This window comes from Oryctolagus cuniculus, chromosome 19, assembly GCF_051225735.1.
Source record: "Oryctolagus cuniculus isolate XC-2025 breed Fujian yellow rabbit chromosome 19, ASM5122573v1, whole genome shotgun sequence".
In the NCBI taxonomy this organism is placed as follows: Eukaryota; Metazoa; Chordata; class Mammalia; order Lagomorpha; family Leporidae; genus Oryctolagus; species Oryctolagus cuniculus.
In genome coordinates, this window is record NC_142885.1 from 27,070,652 (window position 1) to 27,089,903 (window position 19,252).

The window sequence follows — 19,252 nt, forward strand, 5'->3', positions numbered from 1 at the left end:
TTTCTAACAACAATAAATATAGTCCATTTCAGGGGGAAGAAGTCAGATCTAAACATAAAATATCTCATTGTAAAAGATTTATAAAGTGGCTATTCCTATTTTGGGGAGTATATTTATCATCATGAATTGTCACAGCTCCTCTACTACTAATGCTTTGACAATTCAATTGTAAGTGGGAAAAATCAACAGAAGGTATGTCCACACTGTAATATCCAAACCCAGAAGATTGGTGGATTTATATTATTGAAAGAGCCTTTGAAAGCAGTTGTCCCCATTCCTCTGTATTCTAAAAATGAATACTATGTTATCAATTCCTTATATTCAGAGAAGGATAATCCATAACTCCAGAAAACATACTAGAATATGTCAGAATTTACATTGATTCAGTTCAGTTAATTTTCTTGATAGGGAATCAAAATGTCTTCTTTCACTTAAAAAAAAAGAACTCTGTAATTAAGTCCATGTAATAGAATGGATGTGGGTGAAAGCAAATCTGAGATAAGACCCCTATTTCCAGTCTAACAATTATAACAAATATAGCAGTATCATGTTCCAATTTAAAGGATGTTGGAAGTATGGTCTTTGAAAACTATTTTTGAGAAAATAAATATAAACATAAATACATAAATAACATACATATTTTTATATATTTAAGGCCTAAATGCCAGACTATTTCAAGTGTAAGGGCTTCATTCCACCAGACACTGCTTGGATGGGCACAAGCCTCCCCTTCCTCCTCCTTTTTTCTTACTCATTCTCACTCAACCTCTGATACTCTTACTGATGTAGTTATGACTAGCCATCCAACTGCTGCATCCTTTTTTCTTTTTAATATCTAGTTTTTTAAAGATTTATTATTTGAATAGCAGAGAGAGAGAGAGAGAGAGAGAGATCTTCCATCTCTTGGTTCACTCCTCAAATAGCTGCAACAGCTAGGGCTGGGCCAGGCCAAATCCAGGAGCCAGGAGCTTCTTCTGGGTCTCCCATGTGGGTGGCAGGGGCCCAAGCACTTGGGCCATCTTCCACTACTTTCCCAGGCATGTTAGCAGGGAGCTAGATAGGAAGTGGTGCAGCCGGGACTTGAACCATATGGGATGCTGGCACTGCAGATGGCAACCTAAACCATTGCTCCACAGCACTGGCCCCATCTAATATTTTAATCTTATAAACTCATGTAAACTTTTCAGCACCAAGAATCTCAAAAGTCTGGGTGTGATGAAGTTAGGGACCTTTACTGTAGGATAGTGAGATGTGTAAGAGCAAGTATTTTGCTGTCTTGGCTGACAATATCTTGATCACATATTTTTCATTGCTTTGTACCCTCTCAAGGACTTCTCCTACCTTTTTATACTTGCATATTGCCACCAAATATTTATAAATATGTGTCATTTAAAAACATAGTATATTCCCTGCCAAGTGAGTACAGCACTATGCTTAAAGCTTCATGCAAAATAATCTAATCTTGCTTTCTATTATCTTTTACATTTCAGCTGTATCAGTATCAAGAAGAGTGCTTAGGGGGAGGGTTGCGGGTAGGAGGGACGTTATTGGGGGGAAGCCATTGTAATCCGTAAGCTGTACTTTGGAAATTTATATTCATTAAATAAAAGTTAAAAAAAAAGAAGAGTGCTTACAGTGAAAAAGCCACATATGCTATTTTAAATTTTCTAATAGCCATGTTTAAAAAATAAAAAAAAAATGTGAAATTATTTTGTCTAACCCAGTATATCTTTTTCTTTTCTTTTAGGCACTTTTTATTTTCCAAAAAAAAGTCATTAATACATAAACATCTTGTTCTCTTGAAAAATTCTACAACTATACACCTGTTTATTATTTGCATAGTAAATTACCACAATACAAAAATAAGGGAAAAAGAAGCAAAACAGCAACTAATTTATGCTTTTTATGTAGGTAATGTTTCCATGTATAAACATTTTGAAGCCTCTTACAAAATTATTTACACTGTTCATCATCTATTTACATCTATTATTATCTATTTAAGAGCAACATTTCAAACAAAATTATAATTTATCAAGTTATGAAAATTATTTTCTAAAAAACACATACTATATTACCACAAAACAAATAAAGATGAATGATATTTTTAAAACAAAATTAAATTTTAGTTTCAATTAAGACCCCTTTTGTCATTTTGCTTATGGATTCTGCCCTTTGGTTAACAGCATCAGTATCACATTACTGTTTTATATTGCACATATGTAGCACTTGCTGCCTTACGTTTTCAACATAGCATTTCTGTTTAAAGGCAGACACAGTATTAACAACAGATTAACTAAACTGCACTGTAATTTAGATTAAATTACTGTGTCTCACTGTATATTACATGCAAAACCCACATAAATTGTCTTTTATTAAACAGTACTGAATGAGCAAACATCTCAGTATATGAAAACATCATCATCAATACAACATTGCCATATGTGAAAACTACAGTCCTTCTTAAAAATGATACTGTGTGCCGGCACCGTGGCTCAATAGGCTAATCCTCCGCCTTGCGGCGCTGGCACACTGGGTTCTAGTCCCGGTCGGGGCACCGCATTCTGTCCCTGTTGCCCCTCTTCCAGGCCAGCTCTCTGCTATGGCCCGGGAGTGCAGTGGAGGATGGCCCAAGTCCTTGGGCCCTGCACCCCATGGGAGACCAGGAGAAGCACCTGGCTCCTGCCTTCGGATCAGCGTGATGCGCAGGCCACAGCGTTCCAGCGTGGCGGCCATTGGAGGGTGAACCAACGGCAAAAGGAAGACCTTTCTCTCTGTCTCTCTCTCTCTCTCACTGTCCACTCTGCCTGTCAAAAATAAAAAAAAAATGATACTGTGTTTAGCTTATTTTAAGAGGTTTAACTTTCGTATATGGTAACTATCTTGAAGCTCTTTGGTTTACAATTCATATAAAATGTCTTTTATTTAAAATAAACACTATTTTAATCAGTGCATGAAATTTGCTTTTAAAGTTCATTGAATGATTATTATTCCTTCCCCTCAAAGAAATGAATTTGATGATGTTGAAAGGTATCTTACCACAAATTCTGTGAATGTACTCATGGTTATTTTCAAAAAGAAATATGATTTTTCCCAAAAGGATCCTAAAAAACTTATAATAAACCTATAAAGCTGATTTGCATGTTTACAAAATCTTGAATAGCAAATATAGGCAACTCATATATAAAAAAAAAAAACAAAACACATTTGTCCAATGGCTATTATTTGTGAGTTACCAGGTACTGCTGTGCACCTGTCTGGAATCATCTATCCTCAAAAAATCCACTCAACGTCAAGTAAAATCTTGACATACAGTCCATCCATCCTTCTTCCGGTGCCTGCCAGCTGACTTGTTTACTGGTTACTACAGTAGCAATGATGTTATAATATCTGTTCTGTCAAGTTCTAGCCCCTTGCTGCCAATATTCATGGTTTTATAGCAATGGAATGTTAACCGTTTTATGCTCTAGGGATACTTTAAGAAAATATTGATTACCCATTTCAGTCTTAATTTTTGAAAATTCATTCAGAGCTTGTGTAGACTGAGCATGAAATATACCACTTAAAAGAAATGGGTGTTCAGCATCTTGCCAGCTGTGCTTAGTAGACAGTTTCTGTAATTTGGAAGTGGTACTTCCTCAGAAGTCTACTTTCTTTTTTTAAAAGATTTATTTTATTTATTTGAAAGACAGAATTACAGAGAGAGGTAGAGACAGAGAGAGAGGTCTTCCATCTGCTGGTTCACTCCCCAGAAGACCACAATGGCCAGAGCTGCACCAATCTGAAGCCAGAAGCCAGGAGCTTCTTCTGGGTCACCCATGCGGGTGCAGAGGCCCAAGGACTTTGGTCATCTTCTACTGTTATCCCAGGCCATAGCAGAGAGCTGGATTGGAAGAGGAGCAGCTGGGACTAGAATCAGTGTCCATATGGGATGCTGGTGCTTCAGGCCAGGGCATTAACCCACTGTGCCACAGTGCCGGCCCCTCAGAAGTCTATTTTCTGTGTCACTGGGGATAGATACATCTGTGTATTGAATAGATACCTAGGTTATAGCAATCTTGAAAAAATACTTGTAATCATTAGTGATGTAATACCATCAGTGTTGCTTCCCTAAGGGATAGCAATCTGCTTCTGCCTTCCACATGCACATTGTGGGAATAGATGGAGTTTAATTTGTATATCCCTATGATAACTCTTAGGAAAACAGCTTCTCTCTGTAGATACAGATTCTACTGGAAAACAGAGTATTGTTAGGTGGAATTACATCTTGGAATATATCTGCTTACTTTTTCTGTTGTTATTACAGGGGAAAAATGGAGAGTAGGAGGTTCTTTGCTTTTTCAAAAAACCTCTGTGAGTATTCCTATCTAGCTATATCTTAGTACCCCTACTTTTCCCATCTCTCTTTCCCATTTACTTTTCCCATTCTCTGGTAACCACTATTCCACTCTGGGCTTCCAGGAGATCAATTTTTATAATTTCCACATGAGTGAAATCATGTGGCACTTACTTTTTGTTTGTGCTTGGACAGTACATAATGTATACATGGATTGAAACATCACATGGTACCTCATAAACATGAAGAATTTTAATTTAATTTTTTATTTTTAAAATTCTATAAGTATTAAATATAATAAATAGGTTACCTCAAACATTCAAGATGATCAGCTCAGTACTAAAAACAATTAAATATGTTCTTTGAGAAACTCTCAGTTATAGTAAAAGTAGAGATAAAATGCATATATTTTATTATATTTTTGTACCCAAAGAAGAATGGTACATATGTGATTACTTCTTAAACACAATGAGTTAATAGAACTACATTATTTGGCTATGATTCTGTGTTTTGTTTCTTTGATTTGGGGCAGAAAATCTTTCTAGGTATTAGGACAACTCAAGGAAAGAAGTGAATCATTTTGCACTTATTATTGGATATCTACTATATAGGGAAACTTTTCAAGTGTTAATACATTATTTTTAATGATTTATTTTTATTTATTTGTATAGGCAGAATTAGAGACAGAGACAGAGATCGATCTTCCTTCTGCTGGTTCACCCTCCAAATGGCCACAATTGCTGGGGCTGGGTCAGGCCAAAGCCAGGAATCTGGAACTCCATCCAGGTTTCCCATGTGGGTAGCAGGGGTCTAAATGCTTGGGCCATCTTCTGTCGCTTTCTCAGGTGCATTGGCAGGGAGCAGGACTGGACTCAAACCTGCATTCATACAGGATGCTGGCATCATAAGCAGCAGCTTAACCTGCTGCACCACAATGCCACAATGCTGGCCCCAACACACTTTTTAAAGAAGTTATAATAACTATTTGTTGTCTGCTACCAGTCTGTCACCAATGAAAGATTAGAAGCTGGAAGGAAAATGAAATGTTTTGGGGTTTTCTTTCCTTTTTCCTTTTTTTAAAATCTGTGTCAGCATGACTTTTTTCATGTGACATTCTTTGTCATTGTTTGAATAGAAAAATAGAAAAGTTGTTTATCATTAGAGGGAGATTGTATCCATAATGAAAAATATCACACAATCATGTCTTTTAAACTTTTACTTTAGAGGGTGATTATAGTTAATAACATCTAACCTCCAGAGTACTTTGCCCACATAACTGTATGGTGTAACTTAGCATTGCATTTTAGGACACTAATTAAAACCTTGAAGACAGTATAAAATATTGAGAAATATATGGGAGAAGGGAGCTGAAAAACTGTTTTGCTGCATAAAATTAAACATTGATTAAAAAGGAGAAAAGATTGTAAAAAATACCATCTCACACAAAATGAAATGCCGACTTGATGTTTTAAAATAATTTTCAATACTTGAAACAGAGTGGTGAAAATAATCATACAAAGTGGAGATTTTTCCATGGAAAGTCTTTAGTGGAAAACTTGGGGCTCAGGAGACTGGTTTGAAGAAGCTCAGAAGCTTTATGTATCTATGCCTTGCTGCTTGCATTTATGTATCAGAGGCAACAAATCAAGATCGTGAGATCCCTGTATCTCACGATGAAGAGGGGTGTGGGTTTGGCACAGTGGTTAAGTTCCCACTTGGAACACCAGCATCCCATATTGGAGTGCCTGGGTGCTGCTTCTGATACCATCTTAACTGCTAATTCTCATGCTGGGAAGCAGTGATGATGGCCCATATGCTTGGGTCCTTATCACTCATATGGGAGCCCCAGAGTGGGCTCTAGCCTGACCCAATCTGACTCTAGCCTGACCCAGTCTGGATTATTAAGGACATTTAGGGCGTGGATCAGTGAATGGTAGATCTCTGTCAGTCTGTCTCTGAATCTTTCTTTCAAGTAAAGAAATAGATACATACAACTCCCCACAATTAAAAAAAGGGGGGACTCCTAGGGAGACAAGAGTAATTGTAATGGCTCTGGGACTTGACTTGGGCCCATGCCCAAGAGCAAAACCTGGAATCATAGAATGCTTTGAATAATTATAAATATGTCATGGTTCTTTACACAGATGTGGAAATAATTTTATTTTTCAATTCCATCAGTTATATATCTTTGTAATTGTGAAGTGCCTTATTAATCTCTGGTCCAAATTAGAAAATATGGCTTATACTTCCATATATTCATCAACTTAGCTAAGCCTTACTTTTACCAAAATTTAATCATATGCATTTAATCATTTATTCATCATTTTAAAACATCTTATTTATATAAAAAGAACAAATTCTATTTCCCTTTCTCCTCCTCCCACACTTTTCTTTTAATTTTTACAATGACATATTTTCAATTTACTTATTCTTTTAAAAACATTATTAATATGATTTTGGAACTTATTTTCTGGTTTGACACAAACAATATTGTGAAAATAATAAAAATAAAACTTCATTTAGACATTTTTAATAGATTTGTATGATTTTGTTTCGTTAAGGAAATACCTGTAGATTTATACTTAAAAGAAGAAAAACTTCTCATTAAGGCAGTTGCTCTGGTATCACTAACCTTGAATTTAAGAGGTGGGAAGGCTTCCTTATTAAAGTTCTTGAGGACAGAGAAGGTTAAACATCCCACACTTCAGCTGTTTATGTAAATACTGGTTGTTATACTTGAAAAGTATTGGATATCTTCTAGAAGGAATTTCATATCCCTTAAATAGTGGGCTTAATTTGAAAAATATTTGATTCCTCTTGTGTAGCTTTTTTAGTGACTCCACAGTAGTTGAGCTTTTCATTACTGTTACTATTCATAAACTAATTGTGGGGTGGGCATTCAGTGTGGTGGCTAAGTCACAGCTTCAGATGGCCACATCCCTAATCAGAGTGCCTGGCCCAAGTCTTGTTCCTGGCTCCTCTGATGTTGATTCAGCTTCCTGCAAACATTAGCTCTGGGAGGCAATGGATGATGGCTCAAGTGCTTAGGTCATTGACACTCATGTGTAGGACCAGGATGGAGTCCCTGGCTCCTGGCCTCAGCCTGGCCCAGCCCCTCTGTTGTGGGCATCTGGGGAGTGAGCCAGTAGATAAAAATGGATCTTTCTCTGTCTCTCTCTCTCTCTCTCTCTTTTTTTTTTTTTTTTGGACAGGCAGAGTTAGAGAGAGAGAGACAAAGAAAGATTGGTTCTTTCTTTGTTGGTTCACCCCCCAAATGGCTGCTAAGGCTGGCACACTGCCCCGATCCAAAGCCAGGAGCCAGGTGCTTCTTCTGGTCTCCCATGCTGGTGCAGGGCTCAAGGATTTGGGCCATCCTCCACTGCCTTCCTGGGCCACAGCAGAGAGCTGGACTGGAAGAGGGGCAACCAGGACAGAATCCAGCGCCCCGAATGGGACTAGAACCCGGGGTGCTGGTGCTGTAGACGGAGGATTATCCTAGTGAGCCGCAGTGCCGGCCTGGCCCCTGGATTTCAATTTTTGTAATAAAAACTTTTTAACACAAATTTTCACAAACTTTAGTATTTTTATTTATTTATGTTAATTTTATATGAAAGGCAGAGAGACAGATCTTCCATCTACTGGTTCACTTTCCCAATGCTCACAATAGCTGGGGCTTGCCCAGACTGAATCAAGGAGCTCAGAACTCCATCCTGGTCTCCCAAGAAGTTGGCAAGGACCCAAGTACTTGAGCAATCACCTATTTCAAGATTGAGTTTTAATATTTGAATTTGAAATATTAATAAGTAATGGAAATGCAAGTACTACACAAAGTAGCAATCCATTTATATACAGTTACATCTGTGCTTATTAATATTAATTGTCTCCTTTGGATAGAAACTTTTTTAAAAGATTTATTTTATTTATTTATTTATTTGAAAGAATAGAGAGGTGCAGTTCACTCCCCAAATGGCCACAACAGCCAAAGCTGAGCTGATCCAGAGCCAGGAGCTTCTTCCAGTTTTCCCACTTGGGTTTAGGGGCGCAAGGACTTGGACCATCTTCCACTGCCTTCCCAGGCCATAACAGAGAGCTGGATCAGAAGTGGAGCAGCCAGGACTTGAACCAGTGCCCATATGGGATGCCAGCACTGCAGGCCAAGGCTTTAACCCACAGTGCCATAGTGTCAGTCCCTTACAGAAACATTTTAATCTGCACACTAAAGATGTTTAACAAGTTGTTTGATGAGAAACATCTTTCACAGTTTTACAGATGTTGTAAGTGAAGGAAACAAATGCTAAACTGTGTTCCTAGGTTGTCACTTTCTTGTCTGTTTCATCCCAGTGTTTAAAAGCTTTAAGCTTTTGATAATTTTTGAAAAGTTACAGAAATCCCTATTCTATAGCCAAATTGTGAAGAAAAAAAGTGTTTACTTTGTTGAATTACCTAAATTATATTTAAAAATTAACATGAATAGTTTATAAAAAGTGTATGTTTTAGAACAACAACAACAAAAGATTGATTTATTTGAAAAGCAGAACGACAAACAGCTTCCATCGACTGATTCACTTCCCAAAAAGCTGCAGCACCCAGGTCTGGGCCAGGAGGAAGCCATGAGCCTGGAATCTCATGCTGACCTCCCACACAGATGGCAGGGGCCCAAGTACTTGGGCCATCATCTCTGAAATGGTAAGATTAGATATTACATATTAGATACTCTCAGATCCATTAGCAAGAAGAAGAATAAACTTGAACTGGTGTTCTGGTATGGAATGCAGGCATTGCAAGCAGAGGTCTAACCCTCTGTGCCAGAATAGGCACCCCTACTCCAGAAGCATGATCTTAACTGCTGCACTGAACACCTGCCCCATTTCTACAGCCTCTCTGCAGTATTCTAGGTATATATGATAGAAAGATTAAAGCAAACTAACATATCTATCACCTTATAAAGTTCATCATATTTTTGTGTTGGGAATGCTAAAAATATGTTTTTTTAGAAATTTTGAAATATGTGATACATTACTTTTAACTGTGGTCACCATGCAGATCATTAGAATTTATTTCTTCAGACTAACTAACTTTGTAGTCATTGATGAATGTCTTGCCTTTCCTTTTAGACAGTATAAAGATGGGTTTCTTTTTTTTTTTTTTGAAAAAAAGAAAAACGGGGTTTGTTGATTTTCTTTAACCTGCAAATAGTTGTCACAAAAAGGTTTTTTTTCTTTTAAATAAATTCACACAAAGAAAGAGAAATAGAAAGCAATGGTGGTGGCCAGCCAAAGGAGTAATTACATTCATCTTTGTATGTGTGCACACCAGTTCTGTTTACATCAACATCGGAAAACTCCACCCCTAGAATCCAGAACCTTAGCTCTGCCAGAGGAATGTTGGGATGGGCGTGTAGAAGTTAAAGGGTTTCTCTCGCTTAGCTCCCTTTCAGAAGGTACCCTGACAAGCTGGTTCCCTTCTGCACTGTCACAGAACTTCTGCATACATTCTCAGTCCTAGTCGTGAGAGGCTGAAAGAAACTGAATTTGCAGTCCAACACAAAGGGGGGAATTTCTAAAATACTCAGCAGACTCATAGAATGGCAGATGTCCTAAATAGCACTCTGGCCTCAGAATCAGCCCTAAAGGCATTCGGATCTGGCTGAAAAGCCCATGAGAGTATTTCAGGCATGGAAAGCCAAGACACTCTGGCAAAAGATCTCTGTGAGTGAGATCCCAGTGGAAAGAACAGGTCTTCAAAGAAGGAGGTACCTTTCTCTGAAGGGAGGAGAGAACCTCCACTTTGACTATGACCTTGTCTAAACAAGATAAGAATCGGAGAACTCAGAGGGCTTCCATAGCCTTGGAAACTCATGACTGGAGCATAGGGAGATTACTGATGCCATAGACAGGAGTGTCAATTGGTAAAGTCAACAACAGGAGTCACTGTGCACTTACCCCTCATGTAGGATCACTGTCCTTAATGTGCTGTACATTGAGATTTAATGCTATAACGAGTACTCAAACAATATAGTTCACTTTGTGTTTCTATGGGGGTGCAAACTGTTGAAATCTCTACTTAATGTATACTAAACTGATCCTCTGTAAAAAAAAAAAAAGAAAGAAATTATCAACTCTCAACTTGACTCTCACTGGGATTAAACATGACAATAGGTCTGATCTGATTTCATCATCATTTAAAAAAATCATCTATTATTTTTCACTTTATGTTTCTGTGTGGGAGCAAACTGCTGAAATCCTTACTTAATGTATACTAAGCTGATCTTCTGTATATTAAGATAATCGAAAATGAATCTTGATGTGAATGGAAGGAGAGAGGGAGTGGGAAAGGGGAGGGTTGTGGGTGGGAGGGACGGTATGGGGGGGAAGCCATTGTAATCCATAAATCGTACTTTGGAAATTTATATTCATTAAATAAAAGTTAAAAAAAATAATCCAACAGGTTTTTTTTTGCATTTTTGAATTGATTTTTCATTTATTTAAAATAAAATAACCAAAAAAGTGTAAAGTTACAAAAAATGTTGTTTAAGAATAATATATTAAAACTGTGGACATAAAAAAGGGATGACACGTCACAAAATTTTAAGATTAATATGAAGATCATAATTTAACATAAAAATATATTCTATGGATTTGTCATCCTGATAAATATGAACAAAATTAACAAAAAAGGCATAGTCTGGCAACAAATACGTTTTTTGTTTTTTTCTTGATCACAGCAAAATATACACATTTATAACAGATACACTGTCGGGAGGAACAGGCTATTTCCCACAGGCCACAGCTCACAGTTTACTGAGCCTCCGGAGGAGGAATGTCATCACTCGGGGAAGGAAATCCACTCACAGGAAGGCTTCATCTGCACAATGAGTTTCCTGGTCGAGTCTTCTCGGGCAGCTGCGGGCTGACCCTGGTCTTTGACGATAGACAATGCATCCGGGTGCTGTTTTCATACCTATGCTCTCAGAAACAGCTGAGCCCTCGGGGGGTTGAACATGGCCTCCTAGGTCTGCAAGAATTCAGGCTGCACGCAGGCCACTTTCCGGAACTCCTTAGTGTGGGTCTTAGGGCACTGCATCTCACACCAGCTGATGGGAACCAGCTGGACAGTTGACTCACTATGGGCCACCACCACTCCCAGCTCATTTTCACCTGTGGTCAGCAGGTAGTTGGACTGGGTGTCACCTAGAGAGATCACTTTGGCCAAGACAATGTCCCCTGGACAGAAACTCTTGTATATTTCAACCTTGTCTTTTTCAGTGGCTGGAACATCTTCCTTCCGGATAGTTCCTCGAAAAAAGTTCTTAAGAGGTGTGGATCCCACGTAGAGGATGTGGACTTTGGCAAAACATGAATTGATGCTGGAGACCTTACATGTTACAATAGAGCCCACATCTGGAAGTAATTGGGATTCCGCTTCTCTCATCACAGACACTACCGGGAGCGCGCCGTTCTCGCTGGTCTTCGTTAGACAGCCGGCGAGGGAAGAAAAGATGTATCCGTGCTGTGTATAGGTGCCGCTGCCTGGGCTGCCTTCCTCCAAGTTACGCAGACGTTCGCCGGGGATGCAGTACCTTACGGGTGGCGCCATGACTACAACAAATACATTTTGATAAGTTAAATAAGCTTTTTTATATTGATGTTCAGCGACAAGCAAAATTCTTCAATTTCTAAAAGTTACATGAAGTTTAAATCCCAGGGGAAAAAAGCACGGTGTGGATGCTCTAAGGAGAGATCTACGGTATTCTAGAGCAAAACATCATTAATGCTACTTCTACAGGAAATCGCCTTACACAGATACTGTATGTGGAATGAATATCATTAACTGCTCACCCCTTACATGTTTTTTTTTTCTTTTTTTAGCTTTTCTCTCATTTTTTTTGGTTACTTTTTTCCGTAAAAGATGTCACATATGAACTGGGGAACTTTAGCACCAAAATCAGGTCTCTCATAGTCCACCTAACGTCCCCTTCCTCCCCACTTAAAAAAAAAAAAAGAAAAAAGTTAAATCACAAAGTCCCACGGATGTCAAAATCTTCGTGTCTGCTTTTCCCAGCCTTCCTTCCTGCAGCATTAGCAAACCTGGGCAAGATTAGTCAACAGGGGCTCGGGATGGAAGGAAAAAGACTTTCAGGCATCAAAACCCAAGTTTGCCAAGAACAACTCTCCTGAGGCGGGGAGAGGGGTCCCGGGCAGGGAGGAAGAAATGTGTAGGAAGCTGAGGCAAGCGCAGGCACAGCTCTGTCGCCAGAGTGGGGAGCTGCTAGTTCTGGGTCACCTCCCCCTCCCCCGGGCAGAGGCTCCGGGAGGCCCAAGGGCGCCCCCTGGCGCTGAAGAAGCAATATAGTCGCAATGACAAAGTTCGGTTACAAGGCACTAAGTTGCTTCTATACACTGATACTGCTTTTTCTTTTGTGATTTAGCACTTAAGGCTTAAGTTGGAAACAGGCGTCCACTGACGAATATGTGACTTGTCTGTTATGCGCATTGAGTGGGCTGTGAAAACCTAGGGAGGGGGAGTTTCAAGCCAGAAGGAGCTACCGACAAATGGACTTGTCCTCATTTTAGGCGCGGACACCGGGGGGCGGGGGACACGGGGAGAGGCACTCCAAGGTTCCGGGTGTGTAGGGGCAGGGGTTGAGTTTAACCTTGCTGGGGGCCTCGGGCGGGTAGGGGGTCTGGGGGTGTGGGGTGGGGCGGAGCAGGCAGGGAGTCCCTCCCTACCTTGGCTTAGTCATCTGAGATGTAAAGTCTGCTGAAGATGGGCAGACATCTTGAGTTGTCCAAGGTAGGGGAATCGGAGCCACTGTGGCTGCTGCTGGAACTGCTCAGGTAGCCCTCGTGGTCTGAGAGCGAATCCTGAGGGCTGGGGGCTACTCGGACATGGGCCGGAAGAGGAAGGCGGTCGGGGAGCCGCCGCCCGGCAGCCCCATGCTAGGGGCAAAGAGGTTCGCCAGCTCCTGGCTGGCGAAGGCGAAGGGGTTATTGTGCCGTCCAGCAGGGTAGGTGAGCCCAGGAGGTCATCGGCGCTCAGGATGGGGGGTGGGGTGATGGACGTGGGGCTGTCCAGCAGCCCAGAGGCGGCGGCGCCGGGAAACCCAGCAAAGCTAAAGCTATGCTGGAGGCGGGGGCGGTCGGCGGAGAGGTCCCGGGCCCGGCCAGGGCGCGGCGCTCCCCAGCGCTGTGGGTGAAGTGGCAGCGGGCCCGTAGGGGCAGAAGCCGATGGTGTGGAAGGTGCGGCACAGCTCCGTCTTGTACTTGGGGCGGCGGGTCAGGCTGCGCAGCTCGTGGATGCCTGCTGGCACTTGACCCCGTACTTACAGGCGCCGTTCTCCTCGAAGGGGCGGCACAGCTCCGTCTTGTAGCGGCTCGAGTTGACCGGGCCGCTCCCGGGCTGCTTCTGCGCCGGCAGCAGTCGCTCGCCCCCTTCGGAGAAGGAGCGGTCTTGGAAGCTGCTGTCCCGGGAGCTCAGGGCCGCGGCCGGCTCGCCCTTGAGGCTGCTAAGGAGTTGGTTCTGGTGGAATTTGGAGCTGGGTAGGATGACCGAGTGCCTCCGGGGGAAGCCCCCGCCGGCAGGGGTGCCCACTGCCTTTTTGTCCAGCAGGCAACCCGCGGTGCTGGGAGCACTGTAGTTGATCATCCTGTTACCCTTGCATAAAATTTCGCTCAGGTCGAAGATGGTGGCAGACACAAGGGTGGTGGTCATCCTGAGAGCTCGCACGGGGGACAGAGGCGAGGGTCTGGTGCGGGGAAGGCGCAGCCGCAGGCTCTGAGGTCTGGACTCCCACGGGCCTGCTCCCAGCGCCCCTCGCCTGTCTCACTCTCCCTAAATGTGGATTTCTTGCCAACAATGTAGTTTGTCTTGCTTTTTATCTACTGTGACAATTTCTGTATTTTAATTCTTGTATTTAGAACATTGATGTGTAAAGTGATTATTGATATAGTTATATTAATAACTACCATATTTATTTTTCTATTTCTTGTCATTGTTCTTTATTACTATTTTGTCTAATATACTTGTCTGTATTTTATGGTCTCATTTGAGCATTTTAAACTTTCATTTTTTCTTCCTTTTTTTTTTTTTTTTTTTTTTTTTTTTTTTGGACAGGCAGAGTTAAAGAGAGAGAGAGACAGAGAGAAAGGTCTTCCTTCCTTTGGTTCACCCCCCCAAATGGCCACCACGGCTGGCGTGCTGCGCAGATCTGAAGCCAGGAGCCAGGTGCTTCTTCCTGGTCTCCCATGCGGGTGCAGGGCCCAAGCACTTGGACCGTCTTCCACTGCCATCCTGGGCAACAGCAGAGAGCTGGACTGGAAGAGGAGCAACCAGGACAGAATCCGGCACCCCAACCAGGGCTAGAACCCCGAGTGCCGGCGCCGTAGGCAGAGGATTAGCCTAGTGAGCCATGGCGCCGGCATTTTTTCTTCCTCTTTAGCATATTATACTTTTTAATTTCTTTAATATAGGTGCTGTAGAGTTTGCAGTAAGCATTTACATGTAATTTAAATCCATTTTGTGAATAACACTATGCCACTTGACACATAGTGGAGGCTACTTCATGATTTCAATATATTCCTAATTCCATCCTCCAATTCCTTCTATCATTCTCTCATCTATACGTGTGTGTATAGACATGCATAATGAATAAAATTAGCCCATTTCAGAGTAAGTATAAAGTTTTTTCTTATTCTTTCTCTAGCGTTCCTTTTCTCTTTATGTCCATTTGAATTTCTGACTGCTTTCCTTCTCTAGGAAGAATCTCCTTTAATAGTTCTCACAAGCCAGATCTCCTAGAAACAAATTCCCTTACTTTTTGTTTGAGAAAGTTTCTGTTTCTCCTTCATTATTGAAGGATACTTTCACAGGGTGTAGAATTCTAGTTTGGTTGTTTTCCTTCAACACTTGAAATATTTCACTTCACTCTTGAAGAGAGGTTAGATGTAACTTTTATTCCATATGGTTTGTTACTTAAGGTTTCTCTTTCCTCTGTAGTTTTCCAAGGTTTTTTCCTGGGTATTTGGTTTTTTGTGGGGCTTGAATACGATATGTGGCCAAGGTGTATTTTGTTTACATTCATCCCACTCAGTATTCCTAGATGTGTGGTTTGGTGTCTGATGTGGATTTGGACAAGTTCTCTGTCATTGTTTTTTCAAACATTTCTTCTTTCCAACTTTTTTCCTTCTGATATTCTTATTACATGTAAGTCACACTTTTTGTAGTCCCCTCAGTTCTTGGATAGTCTTGTTTTGTTTGTTGAGGTTTTTTTTCCTTATTTTTGGGAAGTTTCTACTGAAATATCCTAAAGCTTGCAGATTCATTCTTCAGCCATGTCCATTCTGCTAAAGAGCACATCAAAGGTGTTATTCCTTTGCATTGCTTTGTTTTGATCTCTATCATTTCTTTTTAATGCTTTCTTATAATTTCTCTGTTTTTGTAATTATCTATCTGTTCTTGAGTGTTGTGTATTTTTTTCTATTGAAGTCCTTGTCACAGTCTTTTTTTTTTATAAGTTCTGTTCTTACAATTCCAACATTCCTCCTATATATGACTCTGGTTCTGATGCTTTTTAGTCTCCTTAAATTGTGACTTTTGCCCTTTAGTAAGCCTTGTAATTATCTTTGAAAGGTAAGCATGTTGTACTGGGTAAAAGGAATTATGGTAAATAGGCCTGTAGTAGTAGTAGTAAGGTCTAAGGGTAGGAGAACCAGTCTATAGTTGAATGATTAGCATTCAGTCTCTTGAAGAGCTGATACCCCTGGATTGAATTTCACCAGTGCCTCTCAGTACCCCCCCCCCCACACCTTTATGTCAGACAGAATGACTAGAGGCGCTGCAGTTATGCATTTCCTTTCCATATGTGGATAGCTAGAAGGTGTTGGAATTAGGCATTTCCCTATCCCCAGGTAGGTCAAGCTCTAATACAGTTCTAACAGGCTAGGCTTTGATGAAATAAGTTCTCCTGAGGGTAGAGCATGTTAAGAATAGAATGCTCTGCAGTATTTCAGAATTGTTGGTTTCCCCATCTTCTAGCCATCGGCATTGATATTCACTGCCTGTTTTTCTGCCACATTCCCTGGGAAGATCTGGTAGAGCTCCTAGAGGTAAAACTCACAAAGGTTTGTGGACCACCACATGGTTGGGTGGCCCAGGAATTTTTGCTCACAGTTGTCCACACTGAGGCTCCAGCAACTAGTCAGTTACAGTTGAGGCTTTGCAATCCTGGCACTGTCAGAATTTTCTGCTCTAGCAAGTTGAGTTTCTCTGTATCTGTCACTGCAATTTTGTGGGGAGTGAATCATGTTGTGATGGTGCCTTTCTGACAAATTTAAGATGAACAACAGATTGGCTGGCCTTTCAAATTATTCAGCTTTTGACTTGTTAGGACAGGGTGGTGACTTTTAAGTTCCTTCATGTGCTGTACCAGAAATTGGAACTTAGGTTTTTTGAAAGCATGAATCACAGCTTACTCAGCTCTTTACATCCCCTTTTGGAATTTGCATCATGCCTCTCAAATAGTTGGTTCTCAATGTGTGCTTTACCTAAACTTCTCTGTCATCATTTCAAATGTTGAAAATCCCTGATGGTTTGTTTGTTCTCTTTTTTGTTGTTGTTGTTTATCTGTTTTAAAGTGTGATACCTACACTGTTAACAGGTTTTGACCTAGAATCTACAGTTCAAATATGTAAGTAGCATTTGTCCCAGCTTTAATCAAGGTAACTATCCCTTATCTCATATTTATAACCCAAAGCCCACCTTCTTTCAGGTATATGGTAAGCAGAGGCAGCGTTTCATGTGCACTTGAGACATTACCTTGGCAGAACTTCAAATTTTCTGTTCTCTAAATTTAAGTGCTGCTTGCTCTACTTCTTATATTGACATATTAAGAACTTGAACTCTGGAACTACTTCTTTTTTGATGCTAGTGTATTTACCTTGGCCCCAGAAGGATTTATCAGAAAATCCATTGTTCTTTTTATTGCCTAATATCTTAATCTTCCCCCCCAATGTAATTGTCCATGTCTCCTTACAGCATTCAGTGGTTTCAATCAGCTTTGCTCAGGGAATGCAAATGGTTGATGGGAATGTCAGCATAGAGAAAGAAAGATGTTAAATTGATGTTATGACCAACTCCTTTATTCAATTTAAACCCTAATTTCTCCACTCTCTAGCTTGGTTTATTGACTTGACATCTTCCCCGTGGTTCCAGCATCCCATATGGGCACTGGTTCCTGTCCCTGCTGCTCCTATTCCAATCCAGCTCCCTGCTATGGCCTGGGAAAGCAGTGGAAGATGTCCCAAAGTCTTGGGCTCATGCACCCATGTGGTTGACTGGAAGAAGCTCCTAGCTCCTGGCTTCAGATCAGCCCATCTCTGGCTGTTGTGGCCATTTGCAGACTGAACCAGCAGATGGAAGATCTTTTTCTCTCTCTCTCCCTTTCTCTCTCTCTCTTTGTCTGTAACTCTGCCTCTCAAATAAATAAATAAATCTTTAAAATAAAAGAGAGATCTTCTATCTGCTGCTTGACTTCTTGACTCCCCAAGTGGTGACAGGAGCCAGGAGCTTTTTCCAAGTTTCCCACATGAGTGTAGGAGCCAAAGTACTTGGGCCACCTTTTGCCACTTTTCCAGGCACATTAACAGGGAGTTTAATTGCAAGTGGAGCAGCCTGGGCTCAAACCGGCACTGATGTAGGATGCCAGAGCAGCAGGTGGAGGTTTAACCTACTGCATCACAGGACTGACCCCAAGATGTTCAATTTAGCATGGGAGGTAGAGTGTTTTGTGATAGGGCGAAGTGCAGCCGAAGGATCTAGGGGGTCTTGCACCTATAGTTTTGGATCTCTGTGGTGTTTTCCTGCTGAAGTATTACTCTTCTTCATTCTTCATGATACTCGAGTGGGTCAAACACTCCCACATGCCCAGCACTACACTTGATCTTATCCAAAAGGTGGAGAAGTGATGTGCCCGTACACCTCTTCACACACTCTTCCCAAATATAAAAGTGTTTTTTTGTGGAGAGAGCAATAGAAATCTATGATAAACAAATATATTTCCCTAAATTGATAGAAACTGAACATTCTCATGCCCACAACTGTCCTGCTACCAAGTCACACTGAGAAGTGAATGTCGTATGAGGAATGGGTTCACACTATGCTGTTTACAGAAAATAAGGCAACTCCCTGGCTCTCTTGGCATCACCTTGAAATCATGCTTTTCTATAGCTTATGCCATTTCACATTCGAAGTAAAGAGCATAACCTACAATAATATCTGGGAATTAAAAGAGAAGTTATATTCTATTTTTTTGAGAAATTTAAAAAAACTTTGTTTTTGTTCAAGTAACTCTTCCAGCAGTGGAGGTGGGGTAATTCTTCTGATTGCTGTTTAAAATCTGCTGGAAATGATTAAGAAAAACTTTCAGTTGTATAATTTTGTAATGTATATAATATTACAAAAGTGTTCTACCTTATTTTGACTCTTACTTAAATGATTTTATTTGGGACCAAAACCATTTCAGTAAATTTTTATTTCTGTTTTATAAGCACTTCATTGGATGACTATCTTCATAAATTTTAAATAACATCTGCTTCCTACTGTTCTAGCAATTAGTGGTCTAGCTGTCTAATTTGAATGCAGTTTGATTTTTCTTGAATAAATACTTTAGTGGAGCCATTCTTTACTATGTTAGTAATTTTCTTATGCCCTAAGTAAATAGCCACTCCTTCCCTTGCAAGATCAAAAGATTTGGTGGTCTTGATAATATAGTCCTATTACAACTTAAATTCAAGAGTAATTTTGGCATCCAGATTGCCATTTTTGTTAACAGTACTGCACAAGTCTTGCATAAGGACATGGCTTGGCAACCTCACATTTTAGTTACCTGCCAAAAATGAAAATCCTAAATACCATGTTGATATT

General features: G+C 40.6%; 2 pseudogenes across 1 annotated transcript; both read right to left on the minus strand.

Annotated features, from left to right (window-relative positions):
- Positions 1–11,053: 11,053 nt before the first annotated feature.
- LOC100343630 (exosome complex component CSL4 pseudogene) lies at positions 11,054–11,932 on the minus strand (annotated as a pseudogene). The gene has a single exon (XR_016226305.1). The product of XR_016226305.1 is annotated as an exosome complex component CSL4 pseudogene (transcript).
- Positions 11,933–13,068: 1,136 nt separating this feature from the next.
- Positions 13,069–14,059, minus strand: LOC100343374 (mRNA decay activator protein ZFP36L1 pseudogene; annotated as a pseudogene).
- Positions 14,060–19,252: the final 5,193 nt, after the last annotated feature.